The sequence below is a fragment of the Malaclemys terrapin genome, chromosome 1 (genome assembly GCF_027887155.1).
Source record: "Malaclemys terrapin pileata isolate rMalTer1 chromosome 1, rMalTer1.hap1, whole genome shotgun sequence".
NCBI lineage: Eukaryota > Metazoa > Chordata > Testudines > Emydidae > Malaclemys > Malaclemys terrapin.
Window position 1 is genome coordinate 217067460 of NC_071505.1, and position 24648 is coordinate 217092107.

The 24648-nt window shown below is 42.1% G+C and overlaps 1 long non-coding RNA gene across 1 annotated transcript in view; it reads right to left on the bottom strand.

The window, feature by feature from the left end:
- The window catches only part of LOC128830633 (uncharacterized), a 45791-nt gene extending 21901 nt beyond the window's left edge, over nucleotides 1-23890 (bottom strand). Inside the window, exon 1 of the long non-coding RNA XR_008443623.1 lies at nucleotides 23811-23890. This is a non-coding gene — a long non-coding RNA (uncharacterized LOC128830633). The remainder of the gene's footprint in view (nucleotides 1-23810) is intronic.
- Nucleotides 23891-24648: the final 758 nt, after the last annotated feature.

Genomic DNA, 24648 nt, shown 5'->3' on the forward strand with positions numbered 1-24648 from the left:
GATCTGATATTCTTTACCTGTTTTAAAAATCCTATACACCAAATGTATATTTTAATTAATTGCATTTATATTTTTGGATAGTTTGACTGAGTAAGAGCAGCAGGAAATCAAAAAGGTTATATGCAGGAATTGTCTTCTGTTAATTGAGACATAATGAACTCTTTCTTCATGTCTTCCCAGTCAGTCTCTGAGGCTTTGTCCAGTAGATTAGAAATGGATTGAGAACCCTAAGCAAAAACCAATTAGACTTAGCAACATTGCTTCCACAGCAGTTTGTTAAAGAAACTATTAGAGAATGTAATGATGGAATCTGAGACTTCATTGGTCACTAGTTATTTCAATTCAAAGGACAGAGGACATTTTAGTTAATAAACTAGATAACTTCTACCCTTATGAATCACTTTCAGGAAGAGAGTATATAAGAGTAATGAGCTATGATAGAGCTATTAGTGCATAGCTAATGAGTCTCCGGTGTGATTGATGTGTGTATTTTCTACACATGAATGGACAAACTAGGAAATTGCTTTTGATTAGTCCAAACAGAAGAATGTTGATGGACACAGGAATGGCATTAAAGCAGTGGTCCCCAAACTTTTCAGGGTCGCGACCCTCCTTATCCCTGTCTGTGCCCCACCTCCCCCAGAGCCGGGAACAGGGCTGCAGATTCCGGGGTGGGGGGACATGGACAGGGGTAAGGGGGCCGAGGCTGAGGCTGCAGCTGGGGGCAGGGCTGGAGCTGGGTGCGGAGCCATGGCTGAGCTGGGGGCAGGGGCTGAGGTCAGAGCAAAGCTGGGAGTGGAGCAGGGCTGAGTGGCGCTCCCTTCCTGCCACCCATGGGGCTGACCCATGCCCCGCTCCGAATGTTCCTATGCACCCCCCTATAGGGGCGTGCCCCACAGTTTGGGGACCTCTGCATTAAAGGTTGGTGTAGTGGGGTTATCTATTCAGTCAGCAGACCTAGTGGCCAGGGGTGCTGGAACAATTTGTATAGTGGGGGTGCTGAGAGCCATTGAACCAAACTGTAAACCATGTATATGACGGAAACCACTTCAAGTCAGGGGGTATGGCAGCACCCCCTGCACCCCTAGTTCCAGCACCTATGCCAGGAACTGCTGCTCTAGTCTCGCTTTTAGTTCAATGTGTCCAGTACCCCCTGAATGGATTCAGTTGGGTCGGCTTCCTTGTCAGGAACCCCCTGCCCCAGGGCTAGGTGTAGGGGAATCTGGGGTGGGTAGGGGCTCTCTCCCTTCTCTGGGTCCCGTGGGAGAGCACAGGAAGGCCTATACTTGGCCAACCTCCTGCTCATCTTCCCCTGGGCCACATCATACCCCACCCAATGCGTCAGTTTGGGGTGTGGCTGCTGTTCATTTATAGTCCTTTGCTCCAAACCCCAGTGTCTCAGGGCTGATGCAGGCAACCCTATAGTGTCCTGCACATGGTCCTCCCTATCCCTGGAGCGGTGTTTCAAAAGAGGGGGAGAAAGACTTACAGACACACCTGTTCGGTAAAAGCCACTGCTGTCGTCGTCGTCATCAATCATCTCAGGACACCACTCCTCCAAGAAATAGTTTCTCTCTCTCTTCCCCCTGCCCTGGAGCTCTCTCTATACCACTCCTTTCCCCACAAGCATGCTCAGCAGTGCCTGAGAGGCAGATCTTTCCTGACCCAGTATGGCTCTAGCTCTAGCCTTTCCCTGCCTTAGTCTGAGCATGGGGTTTGTAAGTCCCCTCACATTAGGCTACAACTTTGTTAACTCTTAAACAGACTAATGTTGTGGGACAGCTGCTCCCTCAAACTACCAGGCATTAATTGGGTTTGTTGCGGTGTCAACTAGCCTTAAGCCAGACACCTACACGAAAGGAGAGTCAGCTGCCTTAGCCCAACCTTTTTGAAGGAAAGGCAAGCTTCAGTTCAGCTGCTGACTCTTCCCACCAGGGCAGACAGGGGTACAGATGAAGGGTGTCTCAGTCTCAGCAAAGTTATGACCTTCTCAACCTCTCCGGCTGCTGAGTTCCATGCCAGCTGCCTCCTGTGCATGGATTTACCCCAACAGGTGGTCTCCAAAGCATTTTCCCCACATTGGCTGCAACAACTGTTGTTCATTATTATACTACCTTTTTGTTGTTGCTATCTCTGTCCTTATCATTCCACCAAGCAACCTCCTGGTGCTGTGAGAAGAAGGGGGTGGGGGAAGACACATGACATCTTGCCAATCTTCCCCCTATTGGAAAAATTCCTTCCTGAACTCCAAAAAGGCAATCTGGTCAGACCCACAGCATGCCTGCAGCCCAGCTCCGCTGGTGATAACCTGCAGAGCAGGACAGCATTTGAAAGTCTGAGATGGATCTTCAGTGACAAAGCAGCCACTCAGCTTCCCTGCCTTGCCCTACTTGGCCAATAGATGGCCACTGGAGGCACAGGCTCCCCTGCCCAGCCTGTGCTCCATGTGCATTCCGGATAGGGGAAGAACGAAGGGTGGATATATCCATGTATGATGGTAAGGGTCTACTACAGACTACCTAACCAGGAAGAAGAGGTGGATGAGGCTTTTTTTAAACAACTAACAAAATCATCCAAAGCACATGACTTGGTGGTGATGGTGGACTTCAACTGCTCAGACATCTGTTGGGAAAATAACACAACAGGGCACAGATTATCCAACAAATTGTTGGAATGTATTGGAGACAATTTTTTATTTCAGAAGGTGGAGAAAGCTACTAGGGGATTGGCTGTTCTAGATTTGATTTTGACAAATAGGGAGGAACTGGTTGAGATTTTGAAAGTGGAAGGCAGCTTAGGTGAAAGTGATCATGAAATGATAGAGTTCATGATTCTAAAGAATGGTAGGAGGGAAAACAGCAAAATAAAGACAATGGATATCAAGGCAGACTAGCAAACCCAGGGAGTTGGTAGGTAAGATCCCATGGGAAGCAAGTCTTATATGCTGAGTCCTATGCAATTACACGTTACATCTACAGTATTACTAGGTGAGTTTACATGATTACCATTTTTACAATAGATGCCTAAGGAATGAATAAAGATGACACATTTAAACTATGTGGGTGATTTGAATATAAAAAATAAAAGCCATTAATTTTTAAAAATGGGAGTCTCATCTTTCTTTTATGCCTCCATTTTAGTTCACTGTTTATTGAAAGAACTAGATTCTGCTATCCACCTATTTACAGCTTGTTAAAGTGCTGTTTTATATACAAACAACTGCAGAGAAAAACACTGCCTATATAACCAGAGAAAGAACAGATTTAGGTGACAAGAGTTCGCCTACTTTTATGTGATTAAGTCATTCTGTTATCATGTTACCACTGCCCCCATATTTTGCAATAACTGAAATTAATTTGTGTCAGTTCTGCAGTAGTAATTTACCAAGATGTGTGACATGTTCCCCCCAGGGTGCCACCTGGAACTGGGGTACCACTGAGCCCCTTGTCCCACCAGCCTGGGCTCCCTCTCACACGGTACTGCTGTGACAAGCTGCAAAGCCCTCCAGCCTGCACTTTCACCAGCATTCATACAGATAGGAACACATCCAGGTTCAGTTACATGGAGGCTACCTGTCCAGCCCCCGTAATGAACCAACAATAGAAAGGCTACAGCAAGGCAACTCCCAGCTCCCCAGGCACGCAGCCCCTCTGGAGTATAAACCCAAAATTAAGCTGTCTTGCGATGCACAGGGAACTGTACAGCATCAGCTCATAAAGTTGGCCCCCTCCCTCAATGTGGAGAGAAATATGCAACAGTCTTTGCCCTTTGAGCTAAGATTCCAATACACTTCACTCCAACTCACTGGTTTAGATAACACAAAAACAAGTTTACTAACTACAAAGGATAGATTTTAAGTGATTATAAATGATAGCAAACAGATCAAAGCAGATTACCTAGCAAATAAACAAAAATACAAGCAGGATGCAGATTCTTAAATGGCAAGTTGCATTTGCTTATCAGTTTGGAATCCCCATGTGTTTCATTCACAGGCTAGAAATCTCTTTAGCCTGGGTCCAGCACTTCTCCCAATTCAGTCTTTGTTCCTCAGGTGATTCCAGGAGTCTTCTGGGGAGTGAAGAACCCCAGATGATGTCACTCCCTGCCTGATATAGTTTTTGCATATGGCGGGAACTCTTTGTTCCCAAAACTTGGTTCCCAGACCAGTCTGTGGAAAAATACTGACATCCCAAGATGGAGTCCAGAGACATGTGGTCTGGTCACACATCCTTAGAGAGTCATAGCAGCCATTACTTGGAGGCTGTCTGTAGCATTCTCAGAAAGGCTCACCAGGTGGGAGATAAGCTTCTCTTAAGGCCTATTGTTTTTTCCTAATGGCCCATTGCCCTGAATAGGCCCTTCCCAACCAGCTATCTAGACTGAAAGTATCTTGTCTAGTGGGTGTTACCCAGGTGTAACTACATTTGAAATACAGATACATAATAGGGATGTAAATATTATTTAAAAAGTTAACCATTTAAATGATTAAAATTATATCATTTAAATGGTTAACAGTTTAAAGGGAGAGGGGCTGGGACCACTCCAGCTGGTGCAGCTTGGGCTGGGACCACTACGGCTGGCCGGCATGGCTGAGGCTGGGGCCGCTCCGGCTGGCCGGTGCAGGGCTGCTGGGGTTGGCAGGCTGGACGGCACGGAGCTGCTGGGGTCAGTCAGCCAGCTGGCTGGTGCACGGCTGCTGGGGTTGGCCAGCTGGCCCACCTGGGGGGTTAATGGTTAAGGCAGGTTAACCAGTAAGACTAATGCTTGCCAGCTAACGGGTTAATATTTTACATCCCTAATATGTAGTCAATATTCATAACTTCAGATACAAAAATGATACATGTATACAAATAGGATACTCATTCAGCAAATCATTACTTTCCAATGACACCTCACATGACTTCTCTTGCATAAAATGCATCATAATTATGCTGTAACCATATCATAATAATATCACTATGAAGAATATGGGGTGCAGTATCACAACATGTACTAAGGTTTTGTCAGAATTTGTAAATAATCAGAAGTATTTTGCATTGACAATGATTCTGGATTGGGAACTAATTAAAAATTTTACTACATGGTTATTAATAACCCCGTATAAGCAACCTTGCTGGTCACTGAATTTTGAGTAAGTTAGACCCATCTTAATATAATGTTGGGACAAGTATTAAAAAGGAGGCTTTCAAAAAGGAGTGAGGCTGATTTTTGAAGTACTTGTTCTCCTTACAAGATCTAAAGAGCATTGGAAAGGGCTTTCCAGTGGTGTTGAGCCAGATAGTTCCAGATCACATAATTTATTGTTTCTTTTTTGAACTGTAAGCAAGCCAATAAAAAAAAAAGGGGGAAAAGAATCCACTGTATGTTTAGATTGCTTTACCATAATGGCTCTCAAACTTTTTTACTGGTGACCCCTTTCACATAGCAAATCTCTGAGTGCAACCCCCCTTATAAATTAAAAACACTTTTTTATATATTTAACATCATTGTAAATGCTGGATGCAAAGCGAGGTTTGGGGTGGAGGTTGACAGCTTGCTACCCCACATTAATAACCTTGCGACCCCCTGAGGGGGCCCAACCCCCAGTTTGAGAACCCCGGCTTGACCATAACAAGTTAAAGCAGCTCAGAAACTGACAAAATTAAGTCACTTATTTCTCAAACCTAGCCACAAGATGGCATCTCACTATCACAGAACGTTTAGCAAGGGGAAATATATTTTTGAAAGAGAACTAGGCAATTACCAATATAAATATAACTAAAGTCAAAGCAATGGAGATTGTTTTAATGGCAATAGTGTCCTAATGTTTTTAATTGCCACCCTTTCAAAAATTAAAATTGCAATCTGAACACACCATTAATATAACGAGGGTACTTTGAGGATTTTTAGGCATTTTGATAATTAGAAGCTATTCGCTGACTTTGTGGTAATGGATTGCTTTAAAGTAAAAAGTTGGCAATGACTTCCTAATATTTTAGTCCTATATAATTCTCAATGACTGAAAAAGTATCTTCAGATCCAATATAAAATGAATTAGGCAGATTTATGTGCAAAATTTCCAAGCATTAACTGGCAGTGAAATGTAAAGTAGAACTAGAGATCAATTTATTGTTTTGTAATTATATTATTGTGGTACCAGGTTTCACTGGCTTTTGAATTGATGTAATAGGGAAGATCAGCTGTTTTTAATTAAAGTCTATCTTGATTAGACCTGACCAAAAAGATGGAATTTCCCTCCTGGGAAATTAAAAAAAAAAACTTGGGAAGACTTTTTGTCTTTATTAGGGATGAAAAAAATCAAAATTTTGAATTTTTTTCGGCCATGCAAAACTTGGTTTCAGGAGAAGCAAAACAGATGTTTTCATCTTGATCCTACCTGCCCAACTCCCCACACAGCTGCCTCCACATGCTACTTGACTCCCCAGGGATCAGGCAGCCCAGGAGGCAGCTGCCAAAGGGTTGGGTAAGTGGTTCCCTGAGCAGTTTCCTCAGGGAACAGGCTGCCTGGGGAGTCAGAGAGCCTAGGCTGGCAGGAAACCAGGATGGCTACCTTGGTTTTCATCATAAGTTTTGACAGAACTGACACATTCGCTCAGAATGTTTTGGTATGTTTTCTGATGGAAAAGTGTTCCGAGAGAAATTTTTTGACCGGCTCTAATATTTTGATAAATATCTGGGGACTTATATTTTAAACAATGTTTGGTTTAAAGTATATATAAGGCCTCTAGTCGTTTTATTCCTATCATAGTTATACAGCACCTCGAGGATCCCAAAGCACATTATTAACTATGGACTAAATGTAGTGGTGCGATTCCATGATTATTTAATTTGGGCTAGGACGTAGGCAGATTCTGTGTGGTGACTCTGTACAGCATGGGCTGTTTTGGTCAGCCAGCTTGGGAACTATAAGGTCTCTGCGTGTCGTGCTGAATCAATAAAGAATCCCCTTTGTGTTTACTACCCCTGAATGCTGTCTCTTCTCGATCATGAGAGGTACTGTTGCAATCCCTGTCGGGACTTGGTGGGAGTGTGGGGAAGCAGATTGCACCAACCTAAAGGATGGTGCAGCATGTGTACACCCCTGCACACTGGGTCACTTGGGGAAGGATTGTGCCTCTGTGAGTAAGTCCTTCCTCACACTACTCCTGTAATGGTCCAGGTCTGCACTGCCCCTGGCTCACGCTAAATGCCCCAGTTGGCATCGCTTCACCACCACTGAACTGCAGTCCCTTCCGAGCTGAAACAACTTTTTTTTCCCCAATAGCACACTGCACAACAGTCTAGGACAGCAAGTATACTGCATCCAAGTGAAACTGCAGGGAGAATTTAGCCACGCAGGCTGTAATCATCCAAACTGGAACAAAAACAGGATTAACAGGTCTACTTTTTCAGAATGTAACATGAGATCTTTAATGACCATCAGAGGTCAGGAACTCAATTTAATGGCTCATCAGAAAGTCAGCAACTTAGTCCCCAATAAAATCCTGGGGTATTGGTTCACCTACTGCATCATCAGCATTGGTTCTTGTAACAGCTCTGTTTTGCTGAAGTCTCTCATTGAAGTACTGGACATATTTCATGCTGCAATTAGCTTCTGAGATCTAAGAAACTAAAAGCACAGGGTGCTATGGCTGCAGCCTTCTTCAAATGCAGCTTGGAGAAGTGCTGCATCATAGTTTTCCCAAACCAGGGCCCTTTTTTAGCTGCATAAGGGACTTCTTGTTCCAAAAAAATACAGTGAATGATGTGTGCAACTCCTATTATTACTAATGGAAGGTGGATAAGGTTTCCAAAAAAATACATCTGTTTTTGGGCTGAATAGTCACAATATGTGCAACATAAGAAGGGTGGTTCCGTGGTTAGAAAATATCAGGGGAAAATAATCAAAACAGTCCTTTCCTTTCTTACTGTCAATTCTTAAACATTTTTATCTGTTCCATTAAAAAAGGGTTCTCCGTTGTTTGCAGTAGGACAGTAATGACGTGCAAGTTAACCAAAACAATTACCTGTTTGAGAGCTATTGCTGTTAGAGAACTGCCCAAATGATATTGTTATAGAGACTGTCCTAGATGCAATTCCACATTAGAACACACCTAGGGTGACATTACTGACACTTAGTGTAATCTCAGTAACTACAATGACTATACTTTATGACAAGTTTCACATCTGAGAATATCCTTCGATAGTTTACAATACTGGATCAAGATCTTTCTCATAAACACTGCTAAGAGAACTATATTCAGAATTATTAACTTTTTTACTTATAATAGTGTGGCAATTTCTCAATATGCTTCCTCTGCATTTGTGTGTTTTTATTTTAATATTAGGATTGTTATTCTGTCTTGCACTATAGTTAAATCCTAAAACACTCAGTTCATCCATGATGCTGGGGAAAATCCTGCCATGGAAAATAAAGCCTCTTAATGGAAAATCTGTGGTATTTTAATAGCACTGCCTTTGTCACCAGGCTTTCCCTGAGCTTCTTACAGACCACCGCCAGCATCTTGACAATACAGGGGCATGCACTTCTTTCTGGCCCACCCCTTTGCCCAAGTATTTTATGTCAGGTTCTTTTTGGTCCCTATTCTGCTTCTTACCATAGTTCAGAAGTTTGTTTTCCCTGCCTTTGGGTATAATCTGCACTGGATACCCCAAGAGGAGACAAAAAGTATCTCAAAGGAATGTTTGTTATAAAATCCAGATTAATAAATTCACAGCTAGTCTATGGTCTAGGTGACAGTCTAACAAAGAGGTAAATTGTGCTATTTAAGCAGAACCCAGGATAAGGAGAGCCTGAGTGCACTGCCCCAGGAGGAGCATCAGGAGCCATTCTGCCTCAAGCTGGTCCAAAGAGACAATAAGATGCCATTGGATCAGGCCCTAAGAGAGTTTTATAAGGGATCCTGTTGAATCAAACGTAAATGGCTAGATTAACTAGCCATAGGAATGGTTAGTTAACGTCTGGGCTCTGTTTAACATTATAAATGCTGTACTTTGTAAGCTCAGGAGACACTGTGCTAGAGGAGGGGTTTCTCAAAAGAGGTACTCCCCAGAATCATTCTACCAAAAGGCATTTTATTTAGCTGAGCTTCCCCTACCCCCCTGAGAGGAATCCTCCAAAACATTTTCCCTTGCAGACATTTTGCAGACTCCTTTCCCCAGAGGGTTTCCTCTGATCCCCTTAATAGAGGATTTTATTGATGATACAATTTTAATGTTTACAAAGTACAATCTAATTTTGTTTGATTTGTGCCACATCATTTCTTTTAGCTAGGCTCACCTTCCCCAAGAGGAGGGCGGTATACTTGACATGTGCATATTGTCTTTTTGCTGCTCTGGACTACACTAGATACTGGTTGTGTGTATGTGAAACTCATTTTACTGTAAGTTTATCTTCTTGGTGCATAATACCAGACAACATTCCCATTGCCTGAATAACCGTGCAGTCATTATGAAGGCAGTAAGAACTGAATTGCTAGCTCTGTGAGGAATTACTGTTAGATTTTGCCTCTTAAGATTGCAAAAAGGATATTGTATTATTATATACAATTATCTTCACTTAGCTACTATCTGACTGTTGGCCAAGCTATTAATGTACCATTATGCTTCATATGGAATGCTATTATTTTCAGCTGAGCCGGAAATAAGCAGACACTGAGGCCATAAATTACAGTGTTATCTTCGTTGCCATGCATCTCTTTTTATATGTAGCCACCTTCCTTGTCAAGGGTGAAATATACTTCAGTGCAAACTAGTAAGTTGATATCTGTTGATTCACTGGTTTGCAATACTTACCTTGAGTCTTCATCTCCCTCGCCCTTAAGTGTGAACATAACACAGCAGGTTGTTGGAAGGTTCTGGACATCTGCATTCCTCCTAAACATGATCCGTCTTCTACTAACAGCAAATCCCTACAAGTGGGTGTGACAGAGCATCATCCTGCTCCTGTCTCTTTTCTAGACACAAACCGGTTGGAGACCATCTACTGGTCAAACATATTGTGCAATTTATTTACTGCATTCTTCCTACCAGCTTTACAAATGTGTACAGCTCTGTAATTACAAGCCTACGATCCTTAACTCACACTGCTAAGAAGCAGGGTGACAGAAGATATCTTTCCCCCTAAGCAATCTTTCCTGGCTGTGACTGTCAAAAGCCTGCTAGTCTCTCTCCTCCCACCTGACCACTTCCTTCCTGTCCCTTTTCCACTTTCTGGGCTAATTAGCCCTTTGGGCTCTCCTCAGCCCATCCCAATCTATCAATTAAGCACAGCTTTGCCCCACAGGTTTACTCCAGAGAGATTTAATTGGTGATCCAGTGATGAGAGTGCTGTGGGATACATGTTGCAAAGTCATCATCTATATGGGTAGGGCAGAAGCAACAATACAGTGGGGACCAAAGATACAGTTTCACTCCTGATGTTGGAGTTTCAGAAACAGAGGAAGAGGTTGAAATTGCTTTCAGTTTAAGCTGACGTGTCAGTTTTCACATATACTATTTTGGGGTGTATATATATAATTTTATTAGAGTTTGGTGTAGCTCTCCCATTTAGGGTGGCAAGTGTGAAAAATAGGGATACTTTTTAGGGGGGGATATAGTTGCTTATATAGGACAAAGCCCCTAATATTGGGATGTCTGGTCACCCTATCTCCCCTATACATGTGTGTTACAGCAGCTGCCAGTCATTGTTTCCCAGGGGCTCCCACTTACTCTCAAAACTTACTAGTCTGAGCCTGCTGCACAACACAGTTGCCATTTGATCAGAAATACACACCTGAGACAGCTAGCAAATTTCCCTATTCTGGTTATTCATTATTAGTATTGCAGTAGTGCCCAAGCCCAGAGTTCCTAGTAAGGATGAAGGACCCTTGAATTCGCTGCTGTCCAGACATGTAGGCAGGCACAGTCCCTACCCTGAAGAGTTTGCCATCTTGTATTTGTGTGTATAAACTTAGTGCCAGTGAAAGATGCCAGTTTGACAGTCCCGAACAGTAAAGTTCCCTCTCCACAGAGTACATGAAGCATGATGCCAGCTTTTCAATGCTGACATGGCAGTGTGGCTCATGTCACATCTGGAAGAACCACTGCTAGGAGCAAGAGGTCAGTCCTATTTTCAAGCCTATTCTGAGAGTGGCAATAAGCACTCCAATGGTGGAAGGTGGTTTTGGGATGTGACCTGGACTAGGAACACTGACTCATTTCACACATGCCTCGAAAAACCATCAGGGGGTAACAACTTTTTGTCATTACTACCCTATTAATCTTCTGTAAATATTTAATTTGAATTGGCAGCTCAGATCTGAAATGCTCCATATCCTATAACCAGTCTCCTACATCTTCCAGTCTTCCAAAATGATCCTCCGGGATTGCACTAGACTTCCATTTCAAATCCTTCTGTGCGACTTAGTCCAACGTTCCCTTATTTAATCTTTTTTTAGAAAATGCATAAAATGATTTGCCACTTTTCTCTCCACTACTACACAAGGGAGACACACGACACAATGCCTTCAATTTTCAATTTTTCTTTCTGATTGGACTATTCACAGAGAGTAAAATTTACTCTCATGCAGTGGGGCAGCACAAGGCGTATGAACCAAGTACACCTTATTTTGAAATCTTAAATGGAATTTAGATGGTGCACAGACTTTGTGCTGGCTTCTGCCTGGGACTGAATTTAATCCACTAGAATGTCTTTCATCAAGCTCTCAAAATGACTATCTGCATTGTCCCTTCTAGACCTGTAGCAGTCAGTAGCTCCGTGGTTTAAGCATTGGCCTGCTAAACCCAGGGTTGTGAGTTCAGCCTTTGAGGGGGCCACTTAGGGATCTGGGGCAAAATCAGTACTTGGTCCTGCTAGTAAAGGCAGGGGGCTGGACTCTATGACCTTTCAAGGTCCGTTCTAGGAGACAGGATATCTCTATTAATTTAATATTACTGCATAATAGAGCTCAGTTTTGTAATAACCTCACTGCCCTGGTACAAAGCAACTGCACACTAGCCATGATATCTTCTTTACCAGGGAAAATTGACCATCAGGTGAGGAAACATGCACCTGGGCTTCCTTGCCATTAGAGAGCTTTAAAGAATGGAAGAAAACTTAGGAATTCTTTCCATTTCACTGCCTGCCTTACCACAGTCAAAGCTCTCCTTTCATTGCCTTCCACGCACTAGCCTATCAAACTTGGTAGGAAGCAAGTCCCATTCAGAAGACTGCATTCCCCATCTGACCGCATGATTCTGCCCTGTGCTACTAGGCCTTGACCAATGCATCATTAGTGGAAGAAAGTCAGAAACAGACTCAATTATTTGGTCAAATATGGGAGGCCAGTACTTCAAAACTACAGAGTAGGCTGTTGAGAAGGCTCAGTCCTTTGGCAATGACCCCTTTCCCTGCAGACTACTTGCTGAGTTGAACCTAAGACTCTTATTACAGATTCATGAATGATTTTAATCTATCTTGGCAGCTTCCATAAGCACTGCAGTCATCTGGAAGCAAAAATCCTCAGCAGTCAGTGTAAAGTAATACAGCCATGCTTTGTATTTGTCTCTCATAGATCAGGATACCTGGTGGAAAAAGAGAGTTTGCATTTTTTATATATTAAAGTTCATCAGAAAAATGTTATAGTTACAGAAAAATGTTTAGTGTATAATGCTAAATAAGATGCAATAACTGTTCTCAATATTATGTCTAGCAGAAAACTAACAAAAAAGTATTTATCTGAAATGTGTCTAGTCCTTGTTGTATTCTAAGGGTAATCAAAGGTTTACTAATAAAGTTTCAGAAGTTAACAGCATTTTAGCAGGAAAACCTGGCAATCAGACACTCATTTATTTCTTCATTTAATCTTTTCCCCTAGACGTGGGTTTTTCATTGAACACTTAGAAGCAGTGTTTGTTGTGGACAAAGGACTATCAGATGGCAAACCGGATCCAAGAGTTTTATTTCCCTAGGACATTATGGTGCAAGATGGTATCAGGGATCACAAGTAACACTTCTTGGGATAGGTACTTGAAGCACTACCGTCTGCTATCTAAGACTACCGTCTGATATCTAATACTGCTTTCCTAATGTTACTTTTCCCTGTAAGAAATCGTTGTAGATACAAGTGAGGTTACACTGTCACAGTTAGGGAGGAAAGTGTCCATGAGAGCGTGAATGCAAGGGAGATGTATTAAAATGTGTAATCTCTGTTTTAAAATGTGGTCCAATCAACAAAAAAAGTTTGGTAACCTATCAAATAAGAAAAAAAAATCCTTAGGATGCAAACCTTTTAAAATGTCAACCCTTATTTTTATACCTTGCACAATAAGATCCTGGCACGTAACTAGGGCTCTGAGGTGCTACAATAATACAAAATAAATGTAATAATAAATTGTTATTTGTAATTGGTGGAGTTTAGTCCCACTTTGACACATTTCTGAAATGAGCTGTAGGTAAAGATATCTTATAATTCACCCCACAAAAATGAAAATAAATGACAAGTTTTCGTCACTGAATGAATAGATTATACACTCTTGAGAGCAGCTGAAATAAGGTGTATCAAAGAGCTCTATGTGCAATCACCATAGAAATATCCATGTAGTCAGAAGTAGATAAAACAAAAACCTGCAACATACTTAAAAAGAGCCCTCTGCCTGAAACAGAGCAACGGAAGAGGGAGTATTTAAATCAGCTTCTATTTATTTACAAGTGTTGGCAACAGATGGTTGCCAGCATTTCATCAATACGTCTGCTTCAAAGCAGCAAACTAAAAAGCTGTAACAAACAGCACAGTTTATACAATGACTCTCCTCCTCCAGCCCACTCCCGTGTGCCTTACCAGAAACAAGTGGTGTAATTCGTCAAAGAGTGAAGCAGTGAGAAAAGGAAAGAGATGCAGTTATGTAACCCTTCTGCCCGTCAGAGTTGGCAGCAACAAAGGCCGGGTTCAGTTTCTAGGGGTTCCGTTTCAATAACACAATGCTCGAGTCCCCACCCAGTGACCTGGGACAATTACATACCACCCCCCCCCCCCCCGGGCGTCTCTAAGAGGCAATACTTCCCCTGTCAGAAGCACAGAGTCTAAGTGTAGCAAAAGTGTAATAAAGAAGGGAAACAATGTGACACTATGTTGGGGAAACACCACAAAGAGGATTCATAACACAAACTATGAGCAAAAGACCCACCCCCAAGTAAGTTTGGCAGTGTCCTTTTCCCCTGAGGGTCGTAAGTCCAGCAACCCAACTGTTGCCCCACCCACAGTTTCTGTTCTTGGTCAGTGCAGCCCCCAGAGTTCAGAAGTTCATCTGCAGAGTTTACCTCCCAGCCTGGGTGGAAGTGGGGGGAGGTATGAGGGCATCTTACATGCTCCGCTGCTCGGGTGGATGGCCGCTGGCCATACCTCTCCGCAGGGTTCTGCTGCAGTCTTCACTTTCAGCCGCCCTGCTGGCCGCTCCTCTCCGCTAGCCATCCTGCTAGCCACTCACCAATATGTCTTCAGCCCCCCCACCCCACTTAACACAGCTCTCAGTGATTTCAGCTCTTAGTAACTTCAGCTCTTTAGTGAGTTCAGCTGTTAGCAAGGGGGCCCCAGTGCTGGCACACTCAGAACCGCTTGCCCAAAGTAGGTCTAATACTTAAAGACCTAGGAATCAGTGATTTCAGCTTTGCAGCATGTAACAAGACTTCTAATGGAGTCAAAATTAGCTCTGTTATTACACAGTGGAGAGAGGAGGAGTCAACATGTTTAGGACCCACACTACCAGACACACATACCTGTTCCCAGCCTCTCTCAGTTCACTGGGCTTTGGAACCCATTTCCCTTGCCTAGCGAGTGATACTTAGTTGAGGGCGAGTCCCTCTATCATAAAATGCCAAGTACAGTTCTACTGTCCTTGATTCCATAACCAGGATAAGGATAACAACACTTTATTACTCCTGCCCTGATAACAAAGAGACTGGGGGTCCCACAGCAGTCAAAATGATCATTTGGGCAGGCAGTCCCTTCATGCTAGGCACGGTGACTGTGCCCATGCAAACGAGATCAGCCCCTGAAGTCCTTTTCCACAACTCACCACCAGATGTCAGGGTAGAGCTCATTCTGACTGCTTACAGTTATAAAACATGGAAAACACCATGCTCTTCCACAACCCAGAAAGCAAGAATATCCTGAACACGATCAACAGCTTCTCCTCAGTGATGTCTCCTCTCAGTGCTGGTTTTGTGCATAACAAATAGTTTGGGGAGGATTTCTCTCTCCCCCAAATACAGAGCCTATCCTACAGTAACAGGGAGTGTATAAATACTTACTGTAGCTAGAAAGAGTCCCTCTTCTGCCTCTTTTTGTAAGGCAGTATGTTTAGAAGATAAAACAAATTAGCCTATATATGTCTCCTTTTATACCCTTTTATTTTCAAGTAATACACAAACTGAGTAATCTAAATATAAGTCCATCCTTCAGATGAATTTGGATTTCAGTATGGATGCCTGTGGCACACTTACTTTTGACAATTGTCTTGCTAAAGAAAATACATAAATAGAACTGGTGACCTCATATTATTTTAATTTTACCAGACTGGAGGCCTCATACCTCACATGTTCACCCTCAGAGTTAGATCAGTTGCCATATGGGAGTGATAGGCTTGGGAACTTTCCTTTGAAGTTATTCAAGTCAGTTCAGCTCCCTGCTCCCATAAACACTAAATTAACTCATACATTTAAATTTAAAGAGAAAGATCCAGTCCCTGTATGCACCTGGGAGACACTGCTTTTGAGGACAAAGTGGAGATAGAAGAAAAAGTCAATTATGATATCATCATGAGAGAGAGAGACAATGTAATGAACAAATAGCTGTTTGAAAATGGAAACAGATGAATGTTTGCTTTGAACCTCTCTTATCTATTAATCTTCTGTAAATATTTAATTTGGAATTGATTGTCCTATTCCAATGTTAGCATGTGGCAAGCAATAGATCAATCTCTCATTAGTTCAGTCCTGCAAGTCAATCTAGGGCCAGAGTATCACTCACATCACAATCTGCCTTAGCTATACAGCCTGCTTGGGGTCAGATGCCTCCATTCAGCAAGGTATTTAGGCATCTGCCTAACTTTAAGCATATGCATTGCATTGGTTTCAATGACATTGCTTAGTGCTAGAAGTTATACATATGCTTCAGTACTCTGCTTCATAGGTGCCATTGTTAGTAGCTGTGCATCATAATAAAAGAGGGAATCTTAAACTGAGCTAAAATATAATTGAAGCAAGTTCAGATGATTTGTGAAAAAACAAGCTATTGAGGGAAAGGTAGCAAGGTTGGTTTTATTCCTTCTTTTTATTCTGCTTTTCGTGTATGTTTGATAAATCCTCATTAACACACTGGATAAAATAGGGTACTTCACTACTTGGTGACTGGGAGTGTAATTAAAAGCAGATATGTTGTGAGAGTAGACCCAGCACAGACCCAGATTTAGGTTAAAAAAGGAATTTGTTTGTACAGGTTTAGGAAGAGACTGCCTGACTAGCTCAGCACTTCCCAGAAGAAACTGCCTGAACACGTTCAGAGCCAGAGGGAGGTGCACAAGAGGTCACGCTCCGGTCAGGTGCTAAGACACCCCAAACGGTAGACAAATAGATTTTCATTGTGAATCTTTCCACTGGAGTGATATGGGAAGGAGCCAGTGCCTTGCCACTTTATGGAAGAGCTCTGACATATAACAATATCTCTGTAGCTATCTGCAAGAAGCAGAACTATAGGCTCTAGCTACAATGTATTTTGCTGCTTTCATTAGAAGTGTTAATAATGTATACTTTTAAGATATACCAATATATATTACCATTAATAATGTAACTTCCACAACGGATAGGGGAAGTAATAATCTCTTTTGTGCTTTAATGTAACATACCAGTGCTCTGCTCCCACCTGCCACTCCAAAGACTAAATTGTGGAACCTACACTGGTTTGAAAGAAGAAAAATTTCCATGGACAATATTGTCAACCCTGAGTGTTCAGAAACCATGTGTTAGACCCAAAAAAGCATGAGATTGGCTTTAAATATCATGTGATTAAAAAAAAAGAATAAATTTCCTTTTTATTTGCCTTTTAGTTTCTGGGCCTTTACAGTTCACTTAGATCACATTTTAAGGTTTTTCTCTGCAACCCTATGGTCTTGAAATGTAGCTTTTATTTTTTAATGATTCTCACAAAATCATTTGCCTCCATCATTTGCTTTAAGAAAGGCAACAAATGTCATGAGACTTGCATTAATTGCAAGAGTTGGCGACACTGCGATCTGGATCATTTAATAACAACAAAAGACAAAGCACATAGTCCATTTTACTTTGCAAGAGCCCATCAGCCAAAAATATCCCCGACTGACACTTTCAGCATAATGGCCAGCATGTTGCAGAACGCTTTTAATGAACAAACCTGTTCCATTGCCATTAATTGCATAGCTTATATAAATGCCTTCTATGTCTCAGTACCCCTCATTCTTGGGACTCTCTGTTCCCTAACTGATGGCCGCCCTTTTTTGGACTAGATGGCGGGAAATTTTGTTTAAAGAATAATCATAATACCTGGTGTCTAGGTTTTCTCCTGTGATTGCCCCCTTCCAACAACCACTTTTTGCTGCCTGTATTGCATTGAACAGAGCACTCAGCCACAGAATGTCAGAGTAATTTTGGATGTCTGTTCTCTCTAACTGACAGTCACAGGAGAATATGATAGTTTCTTGGTCAAGAATTTGGAATAGATGTCCCCAAGGGATTACTGCTTCCTCAACTATGGGAGCCAGAAAGACCTCTGTGGAGGCACACCTTGGCTTGAGTATACCCAAAGGCATTTTTGTATTTATGTTCTCATTTTAAACATAAAAAATATGTAGAAAGAATTAATTTTGTAACTCAAATGCTGCTAATATTGTTATCCTTGTTTGATAGTTTAGCACCATCTGTTCATCCAAATTAAAAGTTTCTGACAAATCATCTCAGGGAAAGCGGCTTTTTTGTTTCTCCATGCAGCAGACAAACTCTTAGTGTTACACAAATCTGGTTGGGCAAAGAAATATGTTTCTAAACTGATTGGTTTAAATCTGAAAAAAATGACTTCTTAATGTAGTGACAGCTGGCTCCCTCTGGCATGTTTTCAGTTCACATTATATTGAACCTGGATCATTTGTTTTATAACTGGCTGTAGCACAACAAACAGATCCTTCTAATCTCAGGTAGGCACAAATTGCACATAAATTATATTTGTGTCCACGGGGATACCTTTCCAATGTTTTTAAAATCATGCCCAAAAAGCAATATAAAATGGCCACATGCTACTCCTCCATTGAGACATATACAATTATAAATGTGCATCAACTGGAATAGTTGTGTATTCCAAGACGCTATTTTAGGCTGTTTTTATTAAGAGTTGAGAAAACTACTCTGCTTATTAATCTCTATTTCTTATTGAAATAACTGTATTCCACTTATTGAAACCATAACTAGAAAATTAAGATTCTATTCTTAATTTGTATTACAGTTACACCTAGCGGCCCCAACCAAAATAGTGTCCCTATTGTACTAGGCAGTATGCAAACACAAACAGAGAGATGGTCCCTACCCTGAAAAGCTTACAGTCTAAATAGAGAAATCAGATAAAGGGTGAAACAAAGGTACAGCGAGATGAAGTGATTTGCCCAAGGTCATTCAGCAAAAAAACAGACAGCAGATCTGAGTTCCAGTGCAGTACTATAGCTACACTGCCTAACAATAGTTATCTAAAGTATTTCTGAAGCACATGGCATGTAAGGGGCATGATATAAAATGGGTAGTATCATGGGTTATGCTACTTTCTTCTGTTTCACAGGAGGAGCACCTGCATGGTGCTAGTCACTACAGTGGTGAATATGTACCATGTAGCCCCAAATATGTATTTGAAAAAGACTTTTTAAATAATCAGTTTGGTAGGAATTGAAGAAATGTTGATGCTGTCCAGGGCTAGAACAATGGAGCCAGAGCAATACACAAACTTCCCCACATGGCTCAGGTATGCTCCTCATTCCTGACCTACAGCCCTTACGCTGTTCTAATGTCCCGTCCTGCAGGAAGTACTTTAACTTACTTCCAGGGAGAGAAGAACTAGCTGAAGTTGGATGGATTTGTTTTTTTATACCAAGTGGAGAGCAATAACCGTCAGAGGGTTTCTCAGAAGTACTCTCTGTCTATGGCTAGTCCCAAGGCTCTGGGCATTCTGTGCTGAAGGAGGGAAGAGAACCATTACTCTTCTAAGTGCTGGGTTGTTGTGTTTTTTTTGCTGCAATAAAGCTATTAAAATTTAATAAGCAATCATGTCTTTGGAATTAATGAGCAACTCAGGTTATAAAAGTCTCTTAGTTTACCAATCATTCCTGTTCCCTATAACAAAACACAACAAAATGCTATTAGGGACCTCAGACTTGGCATTGCAACAGCAATAAAGTGCCAGATACCAGGATGTTGGTAGTTTTCCTTATTAATTTTTATACAAGACCCACATTCCCAGTCCAATCTAATAAATTCTAACTAATTAAAAAAATTAACATAAAGCATACCTTGCAAAACAAGCAACTTCATCTTTAATTTGTGCAAGCCTCCTTCCTCCCTCTCCATGGCCTGTTATCTTCTTTCCCTGCATCACATCATGCTAGATGAAATCTATACAGCAAAATCCCCTGGCCCTGGAACCCCAGCTGTCGTCCTTCTCCGTGTGAAGGACCATGTACACTTATGGAACCAGATGCAAATGTTACATAATAATGCAAAATGAGAAGAAGAGAGTCAATGTTTTTTGTTGATTGTACGTTTTGGATTGTTTAGAAAAGTGTGGCCATTATTGTTTTATGGAGCTGGAAGATGCAGCCTGCTTAGTCCTTACTAGCTTCGTTGGAGGGGGCCATAAGTGTTGCTAACACTTATGACTACATATATACTCTTTTTAGTTCCTGCCCAGTAGTCTTCAACCTTCAACCAGAAGAATATACCCTGAAGGCTTGCTTTGTGTTTTACAAGGGGAAAAGTATATTAGAGTTATAAAAATAAATACTATGGAGAAAGCAGGCCCATTAATAAAAGAGAGGGATAAAACTAATGTCTTAAAACTACGAGAGGTTCTGAACTAATTTTTAAAAATCCATCTTGTTAAAGCTGGCTATAACTGAGTCTACACTGCAGCTGGCAGTGTGTCTCCCAGCACACATAGACAGACATGCGCTAGCACTGCTAGGGGTCTAAGAGGTATATAGCCAGAGGGGTGGCAGCTAGGGCTAGCTACCTGAGTACAAATCCACCCCCTGGGTACTTACTCAAGTGACTAACCCCAAGCTGCTGCCTTTGCTATCCCTGCTACGCTGTTATTTTTAGCACGCTAGCTTGAGCAGAGCTAGCATATCTGTCTACCCAGCACACTCCCAGCGGCACTGCAGACATACTCTGAAAGATGGTAAACAAAGGGTAATGATAAATGAGCAAAGTGAAAGGAAGACTCATTGTGCCATGTCTAAAATTAGATTGTGAGCTTTTGGTCCTAGCACACTGCTATATAAGTACTTATAAAAAATAATTACTGAGTTATGGAAAGAGTCAGTAGCTGGTTATTGCAGGGATCGGTATTAGGCCTGATCTTAATTAATATCTTTATTATTAATTAGAAGTGTGTGTCAGCATCTCATTATGAAATCTTGCAGGTAATACTAAATTGGGAGGATTTGCAAATATCAGTCAAGATAGAGAAATAATACAATGAGACCTAAAGAGAAGAGAAGTAAGGACAGGAAATAGAAAAAAAAGAAGATTCATCTTGAAAAATGCAAGCTAGTATAGTCAAAGGAACAGACATCCAGTGGGTGAGAGAAGGCAGGGGTAGTATCATTGAAAGAAATCATGAACAGACTGGACAGCAAATCTGACATTAATTTGAAGTATGACCTGGGAGCTAAAAAAAGCCCATGAAATTTTGGGGCCTGATCTTAGTAACACTAAAATGTGTGCATAATTTTAAGCTTGTGAATAATACTCAATGAACTACTAAAGTGCTTGAGATAAAGCATGTGCTTAAGTGTTTGTAGGACCAGGCCCTTGGTCTGCACACGCAGATAAGTCACTGAGCAGACAGATAATAGATCTTCTTTATATGGCTCTGGTGTGACACTGGAATAGTGTGTTCACTTCTGAGCTCTGTATTACCAGAAGATGCTAATACATTGGAAGGTGTTCAAAGAAAAGCAACAAAATCGACCAAGGAGTTGGATTGATGATTTTAGAGGAAAGATCAAAAATGAGAAAGCTGTATTGCTTGCTTAAGCAATGACTAAGGAGAAAATACAAATATTTGAAGGGTATATATGGCAAGGATGGAGAGGAATTATGTAGTGTATAGACAGTAAAAAGAGTAATGGGATTTAATTTAGGAAAGAGACAATTTAGGCTCAATATCAGGACATTTTCCTGAACAGTGAGATATATTAGACTAGAACAGTCTCCCAAAGAAAGGGGCTAAACCCTATTCTGCGGGACTTCTAAAACTAGAATGGCCAACATATTATAAAATGTACTGTAGGGAATAATCCTGTACCGGCAAAAGCTGTACTGGGTGATTTAACAAACCGGTATATAACTTCGCTCTTCCTTTTATTCATCAAAAATAAATAAATCCTGGACTCATGGAAAGACAAGTTCAAATGAGGACATGATGAATGCAAAATAAACATTTACATATTTTGGAGACATGTGCCTTAGATAGTGTCTCTGGCCTAAATCCACAAAGTTACTTAGTCACCTAAGTCCCAGCTTTAGGCACGTAAGTACCAGGAATCATGCTAGAGTCTACTGCAATCCACATAATGCTGTTAGGCTGCTGCCTAACCCTGTTGTTGTCTAGACTCTTTCGGTGCCTAAATTTTCCAGGTAGAAGTTCCCCAGGTACCTATGTTTCTGCCTCTTGGCATGTGCACTGCTGCTTCTCTCTAGGCCTCTGCGCACCCATCTGCTGCCTAAGCCTCAGCATGATCCACAAACCAGGGGAAGATAGGCGGAGGAGTGCCTATTTGCCTGATCTGATAGTCATGCTCAGAGCATGCTAAGGGATCAAACCTTGTTCAAAAACTAATCTGTGGGGGGAGAGCAGGAGGTAACATTATAACTTTTAGCCCAATGGTTAGCACATCACCTGGGATGTGGGAGACCCAGGTTCAATTTCCCCTTCTGCTTGCAGGGGAGAAAGGATTTGAACAGGTAGTTCTCACAAGGCTGCGCTAATTCATGGGCCATTTTGGTCAATTTCACGGTCATAGGATTTTAAAAATCATTAATTTCATGATTTCAACTATTTAAATGTGACATTTCACAGTGTTGTAATTGTAGGGATTCTGACCCAAAAAGGAGTTGTGGGGGGGTTGCAAGGTTCTTTTAGGAAGAATTGCAGTACTGCTACCCTTACTTCTGCACAGCTGCCAGCGGCGGCACTGCCTTCAGAGCTGAGTGGTGGCTGCTGGATGGGAGCCTAGCTCGGAAGGCAGAGCCACTGCCAGCAGCAGCAGCACAGAAGTAAGGATGGCATGGTATGGTATGGCCACCCTTACTTCTGTGCTGCTGCCTGCAGAGCTGGGCCGTCAGCCAGATGCCGCCACTGTCCGGACACCCAGCTGTGAAGGCAGCAGCGCAGAAGTAAGGGTGGCATGGTATGATACTGTATGTCAATGGTAGAGCGCTCTCCCATCAGCATAATTACTCCACCTCCACAAGATGTGGAAACTATGTCAGCAGGAGAGCATCTCCCACTGACATAGCGCCGGTGTTGACCACACTTAGGTCGCTGTAACTTGTGTCGGTCAAGGGGGTGTCTTTTTCACACCCCTGAGCGATGTTAGTTAGATCTGTAGACCTGCCCTAAGTCTTAGATTCCAAAAGGTGATAATAACTGCTATATATGCAAGCTCTATATGTACTCTAAGGCTAACCCAAAAATCACCGTGTACTCCTGGAGGAATTCTGTGCCAAAAAATTGAAAATTCTGCACACAATATTTTAAAATTCTGCATATTTTATTTGTCAAAATAACACAATATAATCACACCAGTTTCAATTATTTTGATAATTTATTTCAAAATACTTGTCAGCAAGTATGTCTGTAACAATGCAGACAACAAAAAAGATTCAGAAATTTTTTTTTGGCAAATAGATTACTTACTAGGTATATTAATACAGAACTTTGAGTAATAATTCATTTAAACTACAACACAGAAATGTATTTCCTGCACCCCTCAGAAGCAGTGCAAAGGCTTGGGGAAGTCAGGGGTATTGGAAGACCTGAGAGAGAGGGAAGAAATTGTGGGGAAGGGCCCTGGGAGTGAACCTGGAGGGTTGTTGGGTGTGGGTGGGAGAAGTATGGAACAGGGTTTTTTTCTTGGGGAGGGGAGAGAAGATTGTTAGGGCATTGGGGATTCCTGGCTGACTCTTAGCCTCTTCCATTCAGTCAGACACATCTGTCCCATTCCCCATGTGTCAGTGCCCTCCTCCAACCCTCTATCCCCATATGTCCCTGTAGCCCCACTCAGCCACCCCTCCTCCCTCATCCCCATGTGTCCCTGTGCCCCCACTCATCCATCCCCTCGCCCCTTTCCCCATGTGTCCCTGCACCCCCACTCAGCTACCCCTTCCCCATCTCCATGTTGCCCTGCACCCCCACTCCCATTCAGCCCCTCCCCCAGTCTATCCCCTCCACTAGCCCTTCTGAACCCCAGTTTATGTGACTGCCCCAGCAGCCCTGTATGCCCTGTTGTCTGTCCCCCCATAGCCCATGCCTCCTTACCTGGCCCCATGGGGAGGGCACCGTGAGGAATACAGCCTCTCCTCCTCTCTCACTGCGGCTGGCTGAATCAGCTACCCTCTGTTCTGGCACCACAGCAGCCCTGGTGGTGCACTGCCTCTCAAGCAAAAGGTATTTTCTGCAGAGAAAAAAAATCTGCGGGGGAACTGAATTCTATGCATGTGCAATTGTGCAGAATTCCCCCAAGAGTAAATTTGGCGAACTCTTGCTTATGTTCCAAATTCCAAGCAGCACAGTGATAAAGTGCTTTCTGGTTAGTGTTTTTATTCCCTTCCCCCAGAGTTCAAATTGATGGGACAAGTGTTAGTGCCTGTTTCCTCTTCATGAATATGGGGGGGGGGGGAGAAGAGGGAGGGAAGGGCAACCAACAAATTCTTTGTCCTTTGATATTTCACAATGGCACATTTGGTTTCAAAAGGGCTTCTTGTGAAACCACTTCACATTCATTAATGCTTCTTTCCTGTCTGGTGAGTTACACAATTGCAGAGGTTTACAATGCAAACACTCAATATAACTTCATACTACGTGCTAAAGATGTTATAAGTAAGATCAATAATGCAGCATCCTACAAGCATTTCATCAAGTCTAAACACATTCTTATCACACTAAATACACTCTTATCAACTTAACATCTATTTTAACAATGCTAACAAACAGGTAAGCCAGGATGATTTCCAGCTATGCATTTGTCAGTGTTCATTGAGGCTTAGGGACCTTGGCATGAGCTGGCATCTAGTCTGCCAGCATCACAGGACTCTCTCAATTTCTCCTGTTGAAGCTGTTCCACTTTGAATAACAACTCAGTCATAAGGCCAGAGTT